General features: G+C 44.0%; 1 protein-coding gene across 5 annotated transcripts in view; it reads right to left on the bottom strand.

The window, feature by feature from the left end:
- Window positions 1–18605, bottom strand: part of SETBP1 (SET binding protein 1) — a 341470-nt gene that overhangs the window by 302292 nt on the left and 20573 nt on the right. The gene's annotated exons all lie outside the window — the stretch shown is intronic.

The following is an 18605-nucleotide window of genomic DNA, read 5'->3' as shown; positions in this document are numbered from 1 at the left end:
ACTAGAAAGGCTGGGTTTTTTTGTTTGTTTTTTTAATTGTTTGTTTGTTTTTTTTTTCCAGACTGTCACTGATTGGCCATGTGATCTTGGACAAATCATGAGATATCACTGATCTGGACTCTGTTTCTTCATCTGTAAAGGGAAGATTGCTCTGATAATCTTCAAGGTCTCTTTCAGCTTTCATATTCTTTTGTGTGTACCCATCAAGCAATAGGAAGCAGGCTGACCCTCTCAGATAGCTGTGGAGAATGCCACCCTACAGTATACAAAGAGGTCTTCTAAAGAGATGAAAGCACCAACTTTCTTTCTAGCCAGAGTGTGCCCAGTATAAAGGAAAGTGAGAGGAAGAGAAGAACGAAAAAGCATGATGACTTTTTTTTTTCCCCAAAGGGGAAATAAAGGTGCAGTATGGCCAAGTAAGCTGTCAATGTCATGGAGAGAATAAATTTTTGGTGTTCTTAGAAATAAACATAGAAGAACTCCAACTTTAGTCCTAGAATTTTATCCTATTATATCGCCTTACCCATACGGTGTTGTGATAAGCAGAAGAAGCATTTTCCTGTTTAATTTTTATAGATGTGCATTTACCATTTTCTTTGGCCAGCCCAGACATCCCAGAAGTCTAGCAAGAGAGTCTTCCTGGCCCTCCACCCCACACAGGCTTCAGTCTCCCACACGCCCACGGGCATGACGCCTTCAGAGGCCACCGTACCAAAATGAACAATCCTTCCACTCGGGACCTCCAGAACTTCAGTCATCCCATCCACAGGGCATGTATTGTCCATCATGCATGAAAACTCCATGAAGACAGGGGTAATGGAGGGCACGCAGCCTTTAGACTCCCCTCCAGCACCCAGAACACCACTTCTCTGTGGCAGACCCACTGTAAAAGTCATAGAATGAATGGAGGTGAAACGGCGGTAACTCGGACACAGAACAATTAAGTCATGTTGCACACACAACCCTAAGACATCTCTCTTAGCTTATAACTAGGAAGTTAGCTGCTCTAAACAGGCTCTGCCCCTTGCAGAACACACACCACCAATTAAGAACTAAGACATTGAGGCAAAAATGGGAGAGAAATCAGGGCAGCAAGGGACTCCGGGGAGGAGCGAGGGATGGAAGCACAAGACGGCAATTGGATATATATTGCACAGGAATGTCCAAAAATAATACAAACAGGATCTCCCAGGACCCCTCCCTCCCCTTCTGAGCCCAGAGCCCAGTCTAAGCCGGCCCCCCAGATATCTATTTCAATGGCATACCAACACTGGGTTCTCTTCAGCGTACATACGTGTCCACGCAGTTGCCCTCTCGCATACACATGTCCAGACACCCTCCAGTTGGCAAACAAGTGACAGTATGCAAATTACTAGAAGCCACAAAGATTTGCTTCGGTGGGGAGCCTGAACAAACAAGGAACAATTTTGCAAGTGGCCACAGATGGCTCAGCTTCTCTGCTTACAATGGACACTAACAAGATTTGCCATAACTAATTCGTTCTTTCACACCATTGCTCTGTTCCCCCACCTTCTGAGGGTGGGGGAGAGTCTCCATCATGGCCATATGCATTTCTGTTGCTTTCTAACACAGAAAAAGTGCAACCTGTTCCACACTGCATACGGATAGGTTACATTTAAAGGGGTTAAAAGGGTTCGAGAGGAGATGATGGTAAAAGCAAAAATATGCTGGCTTTTTTCCCTTCGTTTTCCTGAAAGCCTTGTTTGAAGAAGGGGTGGAAAAGGAGAGATTTATTGAGTTCCGTGTGGAGCTGGAGAACTCAGCAGTACAAAGGGATGGGAGGCAAAGCAGAGCAGAAAACCAAACAGACTGGAAACAGACAGTGAACATACAAGAGGAAATCCAAACTGCCACATCATGGGTGACAAGCCCCAAACACAGAAAGCACACCTTGGGTTTATCATGGGGAAAAGAAGAAGGATTTGATGAACTCCCTCCTTTTGGCATTCCTGCTCCAGGCGTTACCAGCGGACAGAAAACTTCAAGGAAAAGGCTGGATCTGGGGCGTTTGTGCGTTCCTTAAGTTCTTCACTCCAGGCACCTTCCAGTCAGCTTTTTGTAAGAGTCAATAGGACACTTATGCATTCTCAAGGAAATGAATCGATGAATTCTTAAGAAAATGAACTTCTCTAAGACGCAGGAATCAAAGTGTCAGGGGCCGATTTTTGTCACCTGCCTGAAGGCTCTCTTGGCCTCTTCAGAGTGATAGCAAAACCCAAGGACACTTACTCTCCTCACTGGGTGCTGCAGTCAACCTGTTTCTTGCCCCCTGGTCCCTCTTCTCTCTGATGCCGGCTGTATTACGATTTCCTAAAGCAGCTCTCAGCACACTCCCTAATCTCTTCTCCCCAGCTTCATCGGAGTAGGCAATTACATTTCTTTCTTGCCACACCCAGGCAAAAGTCTCCCTAATCTGTCCTACTAAGGCTTCCTGGTCCGGATTTTCCAGGTAAAGCCTGCAGGCCAGCCAGTAGGTCCCAAGGACACGGTGAGCCCTCCGCCCCATGAACAACGGCTCAAGCAATGCCCCAGCCACTTTTCCCTTTTGCCTAAATCGTACACTTCAAGGCCCATACAAGCCTTCCCTCTCCCTCCACTTCGCCCTGGCCTCTTCACATACCCCAGCATCTGGCACAAAATAAGCATCACGTTTGGATCTAACTTCCCAACAAAATGGGAAGCTGGGGTTACTTTAGAGGGCAGACTAAGTCCTTGTAAATTAAGAGTGATGGCTCTGAATTCTTTCACCCATCCAGGTGCCATGTGATTTTCCTCCTTCTTCTTCCTAGTCATCATTCGCATTAGGTGCAGCTGAGTATGTCTCCTTTTTCCTGAAATAAATATTTATTTTATAACTTATAGGCTGCTATTCAAAAAAATATGCACAATTATATGATAAGATAAAATCATGTCTATATATTAATACGTCTCCGTATTCACCTATGTGTAAATATCTAGATATATGAATCAGTATTTATATAGTGATTTCCTAGAATGACAGAACTGGGTAAAACTTTGGGGTCTTCTGCTTCGTTGCCTTCATTTTAAGAGGGGACCCCTAAGGACAAGAGGCAGGTGAGGAAACACAGAGCTCAGGGCCAAAGACAACATCTCTTCCTTTTCGGGGTAATATTCATCTCCCCGTAGGTTGTACACGCATACACACGTGTGTGCCCGTAACACTGAACTCTAATACACACACTGAACAGCACCACCTTCTCAGACAGAACTCCCCAGAGAAACACGACAACAGAAGGACGCCCCAGCCTGTGGTGCTCCCTCTGGTGCTCTCTTCGCTTGCCTTGGACTCTCTCCTCAAATACCTGTCCTCCCCTCCAGCTCTTCGCTTCCACTGAACTCCAACGGCTGGGCTGTCCTCTTTGGAGAAAGAGAAGCTTCATGGACAGCAATTAGCAACCTGCGTTAAATGAAATGAGCAGAAGCGGCCACCGGCACCCCTGCAGCCAGGCTCAGACAGAGGAACCTGCTGCAGGCCTAAAATTGGGAGCAAAGGTCAGCTGTCATTTAGGAATGAAGCCAGAAGGAAAGCCAGACATCCAGAAGTTCAGCACCTGCTCCTCCCTGGAGGTGGAGAAGGGCACAGCTGGTCCAGCCTGCAGCAGCCCCTCTCTAAGCCCACCTACCTGTACAGCTGCCCCTTAAGGGGTATCAGCAGTGGCTTCCATACCAGTTGAAAGATGCCGGTACCTTGATGGAGAAGTGAGCATTTTTGAGAGGGTCCAGGACCACAGGCCAAGTTTCTCCAGGAGCATCCACTGTTTCATCAGTTGACCCGTTCCTGCTCTGCAAAAGCCACTTGGACTGATGGCATCTTTCAAGGCAGCCCCTTCCTCAGACCTTCAAATGCTGACTCAGTCCATAAGCACATGAGATTTCCCTGCTCTCCACTCCCTTGCACTCCTTGTCTCTCAGATTCTGTCCCTTCTTCCCAACTTTGGGGGCGGCCGGCTCTCACTCAGTCTTCACCCTTGTACCTGACTTGTCCCAGGACATCAGGCCTTACCACTTCTATCTCCTCCACCACTTTTCCTGGATTCTGCTCCCTCCACCAAAATGTGTGACACGATTTTTCAGGTTTCCAGCCAACCTTGTTATTCTTGCCTCCTCTTTCTATGATGGCAATCTCGAGGACGTCCCATCGATTAAATACATCAGTTTCATAAAGCCACATGTGTCTACTAGAATGGATGCCTTCAACTCACATCACATCCTGTTCTGCTTCAAGGTGCATTTTGTCTTTCTTTTTAACTGAGTGATAGGACTGTCCCTAACACTCAATCAAATCACCCAGTCAACTTACATGGTATTTTTTGAGAATTCTGACATCCTTCTTCCTAGTTGAGGTGCTAAGGAGAAGCATTTCTGTCTCAGTTCCTACTTTGACAGAGCTTGCAATTCAGACAGACCACATTAAGGAACAATGCCCAGTTATACCTCCACGGCCGTGCCTGGTATACAACTCGCAGTTACCGAAGAAAATACCTCTGATTAAATGAATGCATAAATTAATGAATGAGTGAGTAGTGACGCAGAAGAAGAAGAGCACTGTAAGTGGGACAATTAGCATCGGCAGAGGTGCCCGGGTTTTACTCCGCTTAGTTCTGTGACTCTCTGTTAGGGCACCTGTCTCAAGTGTAGCAGAGCCCACTGTTCTCTTGTCAACATTTACCCCTTCCTGCTTCCTCCTGCTCCTCCTGCTCTCCCATCTCTGGGATCTGCAGGCTTGTGTGAAAACAAGCTCTATAGAGTGGCCCTGGCTAACCCAAGATGCAGCCTGAGTCAGCTGGCGGAGCTGAGCAGATGGGCAAGTCTTCTTGACCCCAGGCCCACTGTTTGCTGTAGCCACTGCCACAAGTCTATGGACTTCCAACCTCCCTCACCTAGTCCACTGCATCTGTATGCTGTCTTCTCTCTCTCTCTCTAATTGCTGCAGGTGTTATTTCTTTTCACATCTCACTTTGCATTAGAAGAAAAAAAAAGAGAGAGACCATTTAGTTAAAATCACCTCATTTCATATAGTAAGGTTCTGAACAAGGCCTCTATTAGATAGTTTCAGGTGTGAAGCTGAGTATATTGCTCGGTAAAGTCACATTTTTTTATAATCCACATCGAAATCTGTAATTTTATTTTAAAATATTAAAATCAACACACATGTATTTTAAGTTATGTAGGAAAATTCTATATCCTCAAGCGGAAGCAAAAGAAAAACTGTTGACCTCTCTCTCTTTCTGTTGTGTTTATTTTATTTTATTTTCCATTCGACAGGAGTCTTCAGGTCATCCAGTACTCTGGGTCACTGTCCCAACCCAATGGTGAGAGGAGGGAGAAGACGGCATATTTAAAAAACAGTTTTATGAATTTTATGGATTTTCACCAGTTTATAGAATCATGTGTTCACTTGCTGACCTCTCTCATCACCATACAGGAGCAAAACACACCCTTTAGTTTGTAAAGGGCCATCGTTTAGCAAAGGCCCCCAATAAAGGTGGGAGTCTGTGTGCAGGGAAGACTGACCCACCAGGACGGAGGCTGCAGAATGATCTGCTTGTAAAGCTGAAGATAACTTGAAATGGTGTGTCAGAGCATCTCCCAAGTCTGCCTAGAGGATTGTTACTCAATTTGTGGACTGGAATAGAAAAAGAGGTCAGAAGCACTAGCTTCAGAGATACAAGAACTTCAGAAGCTTTCTCAAAACTGGTCCTAATGTCTCTCTAGATTCCTTGGCACCTAGCTATTGTGGTTCCAGTTTTACAGACAGAGAAATGGAAGCACTGAGAAAGCACCTGCCCCACAGGTCTTCTAGAAGGCAGGCTCTGAAGGTGAGGGGCTCTGGCTCCCACCCGGGATCCAGCCCCCAGCCAGCTGGCTCAGAGCTCAGAGGGTAAGCACGCTGGGATCACAGCTTCCTGACTCTGAGAACCAAGGTGAGGTCTCTGTGCCTCATTTTCTACATCTGTAAAATGGGGATAATAACATCTCCATTGTGGTTGTGGGGAAGATTTAGTAGACAATATGGGTCAAGTGCCTGGAGAGTTCTCACTGCTCGAGGTACCAACATGATGGCTGTTATGCCCAGGAGAAACAGCCTGCACAGCCAGTTGCCTTCCTCTGTGATTCAAATTTTCCGTAAAAGAATAACTTTCCTGTGTTTCTGATACGCAGCTCGTATTCTTCAGCAAGAAATCAAGAAACATAAGAGGCTGGATACAAAGATATATCCAAAAAGCTTCCAAGGATAGCAGTGTGACTTAAAGGATGAGATGAAAACAGGAAGAAAAACTTTTGTTAGTGATGGTTATAATTTTTTTCTGCTGTTTTTGTTTTGTTTTTTTCTCCCCTTGCCAAATGATTAACATGTAGGTTCTTAAACAAGGGGGTCCCCCATTTACAGCTGACGGTGGCAGCTGCAACCTCTGACTCTCCTGCAGAATGGCAGGGAATCGAATCAAAAAGAAAAGCAAGTGGACAACCTTTCCTCCGGGAGCACGAAACACAATACCAGCCTTTCGCCAAACCCGGCAGACCTCAGCTCTGATTGGAGGTTGCCTCAGAACAAAGGGAAATTGGTATTTAAAAAAAAAAAAAAAAATCTTCTGAAAGCCAACTCAGCAGATGGTTTTTTCCTGGGCTCCATGAGAAGTGGGGGAGGTGGGGGTAGGGGAAGATGTCGGGATAACACAACTGCCACCAGGATACAGATGACTGAGAAGTGACAAAGATGGGCACAGAGGGCTGACCTCTCACCCTGGAATTTCACAAAGGGCAATTACGCCATGTGGCGGGTATCTGGACAGGGCTGCTGACCGCTTCCAAGCCGCAGCTGCTGTTTGTCACAGCCAAGTCTGGGGGCTTTATTCAAAGCAGGCAACGAGAGAGGCCAGGGAATGAGGGGGTATTGGAAGAAGCCATGGAAAAGTTTAATTAGAGACTATAGGTTGTCAGGAATCTACCATACGGTTGTTCTACAGGAGAGCACCTCATATTTCCATTGCATTTTTTTCAACGGAACCACTTTACAACCATCCGCTCAGACTATCTTCAAAGTAACGTGGAAGGAAGACAGACGGTATTAATCCCTCATTAAATAGGAGAAAACGGAGATCACTTGTTAAATGCAGAACAGGGACGCAGGACAGGGACTCAGATCCAGGACCCCCAGCATGGAGTAACCATCCTCCCCTCAAGTCTCAGGCCAGAAAGTACTCATGGAATCCCATTTGGGGGGGCGGGGGCCTGCGCCGAAACCTACATTTTCAGTCTGGACCAGGACACTTTTAGAATACCCTGTAAATAGTTTCTAGATTAAGTCACAGTGAGCCTATTATCCCGTAGCCCTGTGTTGGGCTGCCAACCATCACCCTCACCACACCTCACTGCCACTGTGTCTTTCTGAGTCTTCTTCAGCAAAGACACAGCTGTAGGCAGTCTGAGAAAGGAGCCATGGGCCTCCTGGATGAAGCTGCAACACCTAGGTTCACCCACGGCCTAGGCCAGGGGCACGTGGCAGGAACAATCAGGTGAGCTGCACGGGATTCAGCCATGTACCAGCAAGACCAGGGCAAGTGCATCTTTTAACGATGGCTTCTCCATGCTGGAAACCAGGAGACCTGAGGGTTTGATGAGGGTTTGAGTCTCTCCCTTCTCCTCTCCCCTGGTGATTAGTTGTAACCTCAGGGCAAGCCATTTAAAAACCCTCAAAGTCCCTTCCTCAGTCTATAAAACAGGGGAAGAATAACAGCTACTTCACTGAATTATCCTAAGAACAAACCAGAAAGAGGTAACAGTTGGTCGGATGTGAACGCTTTGTAAAGGTGCTGGGCAGATGTGAGGGTTGCTACCAATTTTCCACACTCTGAGCTATCTGGAACACTCATTTTGACAGTTTATTTACTGCCGTGGGATTTTCCCTAAATGCCCTGAGATCAATTATTCCTAATAAGAACTTTCTATACCCCACACGGCACTTATGCTCAACACACCATACAACTGTAGATTCATGTAGAACTCGGATGCCTTAGCTCTGCTACAGTATATCTGCGTGGGAGCTCAGAAAAAGGTAGCGTGATGAAAGGCTTCAGATGCTTCTAAGGAACCAATGTGAAACGCACAGGGCTGACTAGGCAGAAGCTGTTTTGATGGAGAGGAGGGTTTTCCATAGAACTATCTTCACTGGCACAGAGCTAACAAGGCCTTGTTTAACATCCAGGCCGGGGAAATAAAATAAGTGGGTATTATATTAAAAGCTATAACTCCTGTCCTCAGAGAGCTTCCAACATAACTGAGAAGAATTTACTTTACCACTGACCACACACTTTCAACAACCTTTTCAGTTAGATCCAAGAAGGCCAATATGTCATTGAGAAACCGGGTTCACAGATGATGAACAGCATCTAGAGAGGCCCCACTAGAGAAAGCACAGAAGAGGAACTCGGAGTGAGCTGGCCATCTACATCCAAAGCTGACTTATTTCTGTGCCTTCTATGTTGTCCACAGACCCAAACCAGACCATCTGACTAACATTTGATTCAGGTCTCTGCAAAGAAGTGTGCACGAAGAGGGGATATAAAGATAATGCAGACACCTGCATTTTAGCCCAAAGAATCCAATGTATGTAAGATGTGATGAGTTGGAACAGCAACAGTAGCATAAGACAATATTAAATTGCAGAGTTTCCTTGACCTTGAGTTCAGTATACACCAACGGTGATGAAGCAGCCAGAGACCTGGTACAGCCTGGATCCTGTTAATAAAAGTACTGTACTTAGAGCAGCGGAGGTCACAATCCCCTGGTGTTCTGCAGGGTCAGACCACCTCTCAGTACTGTACCCTGCTCTGGGTTCCCTCCCCACCTATGCCTTTAGGAGGGACATTGACAAACTAATATTCCTAGCACAGGAACCAAAGTGACTGGGCATCAGGAAACCATGGAATCCAAGAAATAGATTGAGGAACTGGAAATATTTAGGCTTTAAAAGGATGATTTTAGTGCAAAAGAAGAAAGAGCTGTACTAAAACCAGGGCTGCCTCAAGAAGTGGTGAGTCCCCTCCCTGAGGGACATCAAGCAGCAAGCAGCCAAATAACTGTCCATGAAGGACTTTAGAAAGTATCTTTGGTTTGTTTGGGTGGGATGCTGAACTGGAAATACTCAGAGGCTCTCCCGACTCTCAGTGAACGAAGTCCATGATTCTGAAAGCATGACCCACCTGTGGACCCAGAGCTCCTGTGGTCAGCCTTCCCCTGCCTCCCAACCCAGTGCCAGATCCCTGCCTGTGTCCTCTTAGATCTCAGATCCTTCCTGAATCTCCCAGTTTGGGCTTCCCTCATGATCCAGTGGAACCCAAAGCCCAGCACGACACCAACCTGCCACTGATTCAATGGCAGCAACCCAGGAGGAAGGTTGGAGAAGTTCAGGAACCTGATGGTTCAAGGAAGAGCCACATTTCCTAATAAATCAGTTTCCACCTTCTTGCTCTCCATGAAGGATGAGGATGGAGAAATCGTGGAGTCTCATTATACACTGCAAATAGATTCCCTTTAGCTACACCCATGATTCGCCATGAAAAGCAACTCCTTTAAGTTGGTTCTCCAGGGGTACAATCTGTCATGAAAAATGACTACTCCTGAGCTGGCCTCTAATTCACAGCACTAAGCAAACGGACTAATTGGCCCAGCATAAAAGGCTACTCACACTCCTGGGCAAATTCATATTTTCAAATAATTACTTCTTAATGGCAAGGCATGGTGGCCCAACTTGAGTGACAGAGCTGCTGTCTATCACCCCTGAAGAATTCTCCACCCCCTCCCCCACCTCTAATTCCCCCCACTGTGAAACCAGCTAGATACATGTGGGAGGCAAACAAGAGGATCTCGGGAAAAACACAATAAACAAGGTCTAGAAAACACACTGAAGCAACCTACATTTGATACTAATGATGATTATCAAATAGCCTCATGGGCCAGGCACCAAGATGGGAACTGCCCGGACTTTTCAGAGTAAATAAAAGCCTCCATTGTTTGCCCTGGTGAGGTCACAGGCTGGTGAGGAGGTGAGAGAAGTTGGCTTAGGGAGAGAGGAACAGGCAGAAACACAAAAAACAAAAAACAAAAAAACAAAAACAAACTTAGGACTTCAGAGGGAAACACACAGCCAAGGTATCCAGAGAGGCTCCTTGCCTTAACAGGCTAAGATCCATTGGAATAGTATGGAAAGTCAGAAGGAGCCCTAGAAGCGATGGAGTGCAAACCTGCCCGCCACGCAGGGGTCTGGTGATCTGTGCTCCGACGTGCTCAGACAGCGGCCTCAGCTCACACGGAGGGCTCACCGCTTCACCACCCAGCACACAGTTCAACTCCCATGAAACTGGGTACAACTGGGAATCAGGTGGGAGTCTGCAGGCTGTGTCTGGGGAGCTGGCCCTGATGAACTTCTGCCCACTCCTCTGACAGCCCCGTTCTCTGGCCACCTGCTCCTCCTCAGTGGGAGTGACCCAGGGCCTTAACAGCACTTTCCAAATCAAGTTTCACCCTGCAGGCCATCCAAGTTGAAACCCTTTTTCCAAAGCACTTTGGTATATGCAAATTACAATGTGAACTTTTAGCTTATTATAGATAAAAACACCTCAAAACACAAGTATTCAGTGCCTCATGTCGTTCGTTTCCTGTATGTCATGCAGTCAGGAGCCTGCACCAAGGTCTGAACCTCCCTGCCTCATCCCTGTGCCCTCTGCCTTGGCGTCTCTTAGCCAGGCCCAATGACTTCCTGACCAAAGCCACTAGTGTCTAATGAACAAGCAAGGCAGGCGGGAGATCTCCGGGGCTATCCTGCATTGTAGTGCTTTGAAGGCAGGACATTTTTAACTTAAAGTTACAGGAATCAGAAGAATCAAAGGATGGGATACAGAATGGCAAAAAGGGATTGCTTCTCTTGCCTTTGATTAAAATAAAAAAGAAAATGTAAGTGCAGGTCAAGTGGAAATGCAGCCATGAGAGGACTTTTTGAGGATGTGGAATGGCAATAATGGAGAAGGGGTGACTGTCAATGCTGGAAGCACGGCGGGGGTAGAAGGCAGCGCCAGGTGAACCCCACTTGGTGGTTCTTATGACACTGCTTTTAAGATTCCATTCTGAGTCATGCTTAGAGCTCAGAAGCCATTCTGGTTAGGTGGATAAATGACCACAGAGATAAAAGATCTCTGAATCGTCTCTAAATAAATCCCCATAGCAATCCCCGTCGCCAAAACCCACCAAAAGAATTAGTGACATGCTGTATCGTAGATGCTTGTACAGGTATCAGAAAGAAGACATTGGCACTGCCACCCAGCTAACACAATTCAACACAGCCACGAGCAATACTGGAGCAGAATTGGCCTGAAGAAACACATGGTTTCTAAGACAGCCCATGACTCCCAAGCACCTAGCACCACAGGAGGTCACCATGTGCCAAGTTGTGCCTATACTGAGGGAGGTTCTGTGGGTGGCATGGAAGAGAGGAAGCTCAACAGGAATAACAGCAATGCATGCAAAGCAAGGTGCCAACAGGCACTTTCAATCCCCACAAAATACCAACAAGGAGGTGGGGCTATGAGCTCTGGTTTGCATACAATCAAGAAACGGTTTCGAGAGGTTAAGTAAATTGCTTAAGATTATAGGAAGCTCAGGATCGAATGCAGGTGCTCTTTTTCCAAAGGCAGACACAGTCTGGCCCTCCAATCAAGGGATCCACACTCAAATTCACTCTCTGGGCAGGGTCTCTTTCTAATAGATGCCTCATTCCTCACCTGGAATCTGAACATTTCAAAGAACTAATGACTCTCCATCTGAACAGAGCACAGTTTTCCTGCATGATTACTCTGCCAGACTGATCTTCAATGACATGGAGTTCACCAAAGAATGCTCTTTGGAGAAGTCCAAAGTGAAACTGACAACCAAGGAAATATCCAAACCAAGAGGAAAAGGGCCAACACATTGTTTTGAACTCCCAGAGAATCTTAAACATAGGAGGCAAAAAGAGACTTAAAAGAAGGGAGTAGGAAACCAAATATTCCCAGAATATGCCCATGGAATGTAAGTTCGGTAAATCTCACTGATTTTTTAAAATTATTTTTCAATTACAGTTGACATATAATTATATTTTTCAGATGTACAACACAGTGATTTGATACTTATAAGAAGTGGTCTCCCTGATAAGTCTAGTGCCCATCTGATACCACACGATTGTTACATCACCACTGACTATATTCTCTACGCTGTACTTTCCATCTCCATGACTATATTTATAACTGGCAATTTGTACTAATCCCTTCAACTTTTTCACCCATCCCTGCAACAGCCTTCTTTTTAAGCTCAACTCTGAAACTGGCTTTCTGACTGGAGGCCTTTGACATTGAGGCAAAAGGAAACAATCTGATGACGGAACATGGGTCTAAAGAGAGGTCAAAATGTTGTTTATAGTAACTAGTTTTCTTAAAGAGAAAGACTTATTCCATCTACAGCATGGTTCTTAAATTTTCTAGTTTTTGGAACAGAAATAAGGCCTCGGAGGTCAAAATCGGTTTTTGTCTTTTTTTTTTTTTTAATCAGGTAGAAACTGAGACCCAAAGTGAAGCATTCTTGCTAAAATCATTAATAACAGAAGAAGAGCTAGTGCACGGGACGCTCATCTCCAAGTTTAACATTCAGCTCCAGATGTCAAAAGTTACCCACACTTTCAGCTCCAGATGTCAAAAGTTACCTCTTGCCCCATGGAGAAAAATAATTTTGTGGAAAGTCATTCACCACCCTTCGTGTGGCTCTAGCTAGGAAATAACTAGAGAGAAACCTATGAGAAAACAAAATGCCCTGGCACTTTGATAAGTAAATAGGAATGTATTGCTGAAAAAAAAAAATCTGTAGAGAGAAAAAAAAATAAACAAGATGGGAAAGATAGACTCTTGTGAAGAAATGCTGGTGAGACCCTGTTCTCCTAAACAGGTTGAGGGTGTTGTGGATGAAGAAGCTCAGAGTCACATGTGTATTCTGAGAAGAGAGAAAGGAAGTCACCTAGGAGTGATCAGAGAAGGCGGTTGGCAATATGAAATCAGGGAAAGACACCCGAACCAAACGGAGGGTAGAAAAAAAGGCTCATTGGACACCCAGGGCCACCCACCAGAGTGGAGGAGGAAATGACGGGTGCAGCAGCCGGATGTCAGTCGATCTGACCTACCTTTCATCCCCTGCCCAACACCCCCTCCCATGGTCATTTGCTCAACTACCTGACATACCAAACTGCTGCTATCATAGGGGGTCAAGAGAAAGACACCTGTCAGCACTCTCCAGGAAAAAGACAGACCCCAGTGCAATCTTCCTCACTGACAACTGCATTATCTAAAGGCTCCCCTTTCATCTCTCCCCTTTTCAGCTTCTCTGTCCTGCATCACTTTCATTATTTCTTTTCCCTAGTTCAAGGCATGCTGAGAACTCTCATTACTTATAGAATTAAAGGCAAACCCATTTATTTATTTGATATTCATCTCTCTCTACAATCTGATGCTAACCTGGCTTCTCGTCTACATCACTCAAAAAGTCTTTTTTCTATTCATACTGTGTGCTTGGCACAAAGAAGGTGCTATTTAAAGAATGAGTAAATGAATGCATGAGCCATTAGACTTCCTAAGAGAAGGTCATGAGTGCTCAGAACACAAGACTTTCAACATAGATGTATGATGATGGTCCAGGTGGGGTTGCTAAGAATGAATCCTGAACACTTGATGAATATAAAGTTGAAATCCTTGCTGCTGGAGGAAATAGGTTCTCTGATAAAACTGAGAAAAAGGGAAAATTAAGTCCAAAGAACTGAAATGGAAGTTGCATTTTGGTCACAGGCAAATAAAATTTTACAAGTATACAATATAGGAAAAAATAAGACTTGAACTTAGGGAGGCTTTGAATTTTCTTCCCCAAATCCTGGATAGTTGGAAGAACAAATGCCAGATTATGATTCTGTCACCCCAACTAATGCGGGAAAGCGTGGAAGAAATGCCCTTGTCCTTTAGAGTCTGGTCACTTAGGGGCCAGAATGCAGCATTAGCTTTGGAGTGTAAGAGAACTGGCTTCAAAAGCGAACCATGTCCGTTTCTGCTCCTGATCCCGTTTTTATTGAAGTAACTGAGAGTTAATTTCCTCATATGCAAATAAATAGTATCTGTCTGGCAGGATTATTGTAAGGATGAACAGAGAAGGTAAATCCACATAAAATAGTGAGCATAGGGTCTGTGAATTATTCAACAAATCAAACTATTTATTAGAGGCGTGCTCTTTAAATTATCTATTTTTCCTAAAACCTTCCATTGAGTTGTGTCATGTGGAAATTATCATCTCTATTTGGCCGATGACTGAAGTGGGGCATCAGCAAGGTTGTACTCCAGGTCAAAAGTCATAGAGCCAGTTGGTACAGATTATCACACCACATAGCCTACCCTAGGTCACTGCAGGGAGCTCATCTAGGGCTCAATTCTCCTTCTCATGCTATTGAAACTGGATGGGTATCCCTGACTTCCATGGAAAGTCCTCAGGAAAGAGGACAGCTACTAAGCTTTGCTCTGGTGAAAGCCTCCTAAAAATTTGTCAACGTTGGAACATTTTATGCTCACGTGTTGTACCTGGACTTGCTTTTAGGGACTCACTCTCATGCTCTCTCTCTGTAAGGAAACTAGAGGAAGCTTAAGTTATTATAGCACCTACCTGTGTAAGTCTAAGCTGTAACAACAATGTTGGTGCTGTGATAAAGAGCAAGTCGCACTTATGAAGTCCATCAGCAAAGCCCACCCAAAGGACCGCTGTGAGGCCCTGAAATATGTTCCGAGGCCCCTTTCGGCTTCTACCACTTACCAAATGCTGCTTTTACACTTTACGAAAGTCTTCATCATAACCCCTCTAGCATCTCAGTTGCCAATTTCATATGAAAGGAAGGGGACCAGTCCCCTCGTTATTACAGTCCATGCATCCTTGAGCCAATGAGGTGGTATTTTCCTCCTAACATCCTACCACTTAAGTGGCCATGTTGCCTGAACATCCATAATGCCTCTTCAGTTGGGAGGTTTGGTCCTAGGTTTGTAATTTCGAATAAAACTCTTAAGGATTCCACACGTGTATCTCTTCACCCCAAAGCGGCAGAACATGTAGAAATAGAGTTAACCTAGCAGAGAAATAGCTGTGATATGTAAGGAATGCTATCATCATCCTACGGTATGCTCTTTCATAAAAACCAATGAAAAAGAAAATCATTTGGGATCCAATATAAATTATCTTTGCCTAAGGCTGTCAAACGATGACTTGAATAAAATTAATTGGTCTGAAAAAAAAAAAAATTGGAGGCTGAATCATTAACACCACAACAAAATAAAACGAAATCTCTGTTATCCTGAAACTCTATGTCCTTTCCTTAATTCAAAGGTCAGCTAACACCTTTATTTGGGAGGTGGGGTGGTAAGGGCCAGAGAGTAAATAGTTTAAGCTCTGTAGGCCATATAGAGTCTGTCACAACTACTTAATTCCACCATTATGATGCAAAAGTAATCACAGACAAAATGTAAACAAATGGATATGGCTCTTTTTTAAGAAAACTGTATTTATAGACACTGAAATTTGAATTTTGTATAATTTTCACGTTACAAAAGTTCTTCCTTTGATTTTTTTTTCCAACCATCCTTGGCTGTTGGGTTGTACACAGGCAGGGGGCTGGATTTAGTCCAGGGGCTATGATTTGCCGACCTCGCACATGTATTCAGGGGACTCACAAGCAGGCATCTCCACCTGCACAAGGGGGCCTCCTTTCTAGCTCCTAGTGTAGGACCCGAGTCCCAGGGCACATCCCATCAATGAATAGCTTGCCTCATAAAAAAGATCCAGAAGACTAGATTTTGAAGTTAAGACATTGACCTGTTGCTTAGAAAATGCCATCCTCATCCTCTTCCCTGCCCCAAATTACTGATCACGTGCTTCCCATTCATACAAATAAATAAATTCTACAAGTTTATTATACTGAACTTTTCTATACAAAGGGTAGGCAATGTTTCCACCCCTCTACTTCAACCTCAGTTTCTGTTTACTCCTTGTTTGCAAAACAACAGGAGCTTGAAGAATAAATTTGACATGCTAATCTAACAGAGATCAGAGGATGTTCTTATTGTTTATCAAGTGATTAAGACTCAGTACTGGTAATACTATTCATTTCTGGAAAGTAACAGCTCTGGATATAAATAAATGTAAGAAGGATGGATAAACACAGCATGATGAAAGCTCCTAACAATTTAAAATTTTTGTAGATAATCTCATTACAGTATCAGTGCAATACACTGAATTTTGGCCCTTCCCCTTCCTTCCTGCCCCCTCCAATTTCTGAGGCTTAGAAACACTGATTTGGTAAATTGCATATTTAAGTAAGCGATTTCATTTCTCTTTCCAATAAAGCACAGAAAGGGCACCCAACTTTTTGGGTGAGAATGACCAGCCTGAGAATTTCAGATGTGAGAAAAGAAGTCCATTGCACATTTCAGTTTTGAAATCATCTTCATGATACAAATTCCAGGGTTTTATTCTAGGGCATTCCAATAGGCAGAAGGCTAAATTTGGGAACAAACTTGTGGTTTGGGGGAAAATAGTACCTGTGTAAAGTATGTCTTTCAAAGAGAGTGAATTTGGGTTTGTATACCCAAAACTGTTATCTGCTGCTCGAGTCTTGGTTGTGATAGGGATGGAGGAAAAACAGTTACCACAGTTTTCAGGACTGCCTACCCACACGAAAATCCAACAACACACAAAGAACTGGTCATCTCAATGGCCAGGGACAAAGATACTCATTTTCAAAGCTGAAGAGACCTAATTCCAAGGCAAAGACTCACTTTCCATGTGGAGCCTGACTTGTTAAATGTGCTTCTCAGTTTTGATTCTCAAAAGTTTCTATGTATGTCCAGACAATCCTTGCTTTTATGGCAGAGAAGCAGAAAGCACAGAAAAGTTATAAGGGGGAGTGGGAAGGGGGAAAGCACTACCTCTGTGCTGTGTAAAACCAAGCCAGCTTCTAAAGATTTCTTTGTGTCCTGAATGTTAAAGGAAGGTGACCAACTTTCCTGACTTGCCCAGGACTAAAGGAGTTACTGGACGAAGGACATTCAGTTTTAAAACATGGATAACCTGAGCCAATGGGGAGGTGCTAATCATATTAGAAGGTCCCTTCTAATCCGAGTCTTTGGATTTGAAATGCAACAAATCAGCTGCAACACCTAGAATGAGGATGGACACAAAAGAAAGAACATAATCCCCAGCAGTTTCCTTGAAGATGAGGACTCTGAAGTGCAAAAACTATGGACAACAGAAACACTACAGATTATCAGTAGGTTATAAAGGCGAGAGGTTCATTTATATGTCCCATTTTTAGCAACTCCATCATGGCTAGAGCCCAGATAAACGATAAGATATGGAGAAAAGAGTTATAAAGGCTGTAATTAACACCTACAACTCAGAATCCCAAAACTCTGTCAACAAGAAGGCTCCATTCACAGCTATGTTCAAGTCCCAAAGATGGCTGGCAACAGAAACTTTCTGGACTGCGGCGGTCCTCTGCTATTATAGCAGAGTGCCACGCCCCTCCCAGGAAGACAGGTCACTGTAATCCCCTGTGATACAAAATAAATACAATGAAATCTGAACCTATTTTTTTTCCCCCAACCAAATGACACCACTAATTACCTAGAGAGCTGCTTTCTACACCATGTTCACCTTCTAGGAGGAAAATGACAACCAACCAAATTCATTCAACACCCAATCTTAAAACTCCATGATGTGTTAGACAAAGATGCAGGTCTGTCGTCTGCACTTTTTCTTTCTCCAGTTCCAGTTCTGATGCTCACTACGAGCTCTTAAAATCATGATCTCAGTCCTCTGAGGGCCTCAGTTACTACAAATATTGGATTTCCTTAGTCAATGAGAGACTTACCTATGTTAGACAGATAGATGTACGGTGGTGACTGAAACCAAAACATGATAACAGTTCTTTACTGTTCTGATTGGTTAAAAATTTTCAACATCCCACTCTTGATTATGAAAACATACAAATATTAAAACAAAAGAAAAACTTCAAGATGTTGTCATAGCTTAGCCAGATCTGACCCCACCAACTGGCTGCTACACGATAAATAGGAATGCTCCAGAATTATAATTCTAGCAACTATTGTTTTTTCAGGTGGGTAAAAGATAACAATAATAATAAAGTAGAAACTCTACCAAGGTATCGAGGCATTTCTTCGAGAGGCCCTAAGTATTCCATAAGGGAAACTGGTAATTCCAAAATATAACAGGTCCTCAAATAACGTCATTTAGTTCGACAGTTTCATTATAAAGTTGATGAGCTGCCATAGAAAATTAACTCTTATTTATATCAATTAGCCTTTGGTAAAACTAGTTTTGTCATAGGTCATTCTGATTAAAGTCTTAGAATCTATCAATGACATTAAGGATGGACTTAGTGTAAATAAGTAATAAGCAAATAGACCCTTAAAAATTGAAGTTAAAATGGCAAAAACAAACAA

This window comes from Rousettus aegyptiacus, unplaced genomic scaffold, assembly GCF_014176215.1.
Source record: "Rousettus aegyptiacus isolate mRouAeg1 unplaced genomic scaffold, mRouAeg1.p scaffold_m13_p_12, whole genome shotgun sequence".
Taxonomy (NCBI): domain Eukaryota; kingdom Metazoa; phylum Chordata; class Mammalia; order Chiroptera; family Pteropodidae; genus Rousettus; species Rousettus aegyptiacus.
This window is presented reverse-complemented; position numbering and strand designations above follow the sequence as displayed.